Here is an 881-nt window from a genome sequence, read left to right on the forward strand (position 1 = left end):
CCCCGCCCCATCCACATTAGGGCCCTCTGCAGCCTTCTCTTCCCCATCCCTGTCCTTTCCCCAGGCTCTGCATCACTCCCAGCTGGGAAAAAACGCCTCCTCGGGATGGCTGAGCTGCAGGCAGCTGCTCCTGATGGTGCTGAGCCGGCTCTGCCCGGGAGTGCTGGGGCATGGCGGGGGCCGGTGGCGGCAGCACGGGGCAGCTGCTGCACGTTTTGGGGAATGAACGGGGAAGTTCTGCTGTGAAAGCCCTGACTCTTCCAGCAGGGACAGACTCACTTCCCCTGGGTTGCTGGTTAGTTCCTCTTCCTGGGATGGCTCTGGCATGGGAGGAGGCTGAAGTGACAGAGGTGATGGAGCTGAAAAGGGGGATCACCGCAGATACGTATGTGCTTTTGCCGGGATAACGCTGGGAGCAGGAACGCTGTCGGGATGGCCTTTATGGCCACAGTGTGGGCCCTGGGCCAGCTGGAAAACCCTGGGATGGGGAGCCCTTCCTGGAGGCTCCCACACCAACCTGGAGCCGTCTGCATTGCAGACCGGGCTGCGAGATCACCTCACCCAGCCCAGCTGCGGGTGTCACGGCCACCCCACTGCGAACAGCCCCCGGCAGAGAGCTGCAGGCTCTGGGGTCAGAGGAGGGAGAAGCCCCCGGGGGCAGATGGGAGCTGCTTTGTCTCCCCACCATGCAGGAGCAGCTCCCAGATGAGAACCAGGGCTTCTTCATGCTGAGGCTGCTGCTGCCAGCTCATCCTGTCCCCCCGTGCCTGTGACGTGGCTGGCGCAAGGCGAAACCTGTCCCTCCCCACCCCAGCTGAGGGATTTAAAAAGCTGTGCTCACCCTGTGGTGGGTGCTGGGTGGGGAGGCAGAAGGGTGAGGG

The sequence above is a fragment of the Eurypyga helias genome, unplaced genomic scaffold, assembly GCF_000690775.1.
Source record: "Eurypyga helias isolate BGI_N326 unplaced genomic scaffold, ASM69077v1 scaffold24336, whole genome shotgun sequence".
In the NCBI taxonomy this organism is placed as follows: Eukaryota; Metazoa; Chordata; class Aves; order Eurypygiformes; family Eurypygidae; genus Eurypyga; species Eurypyga helias.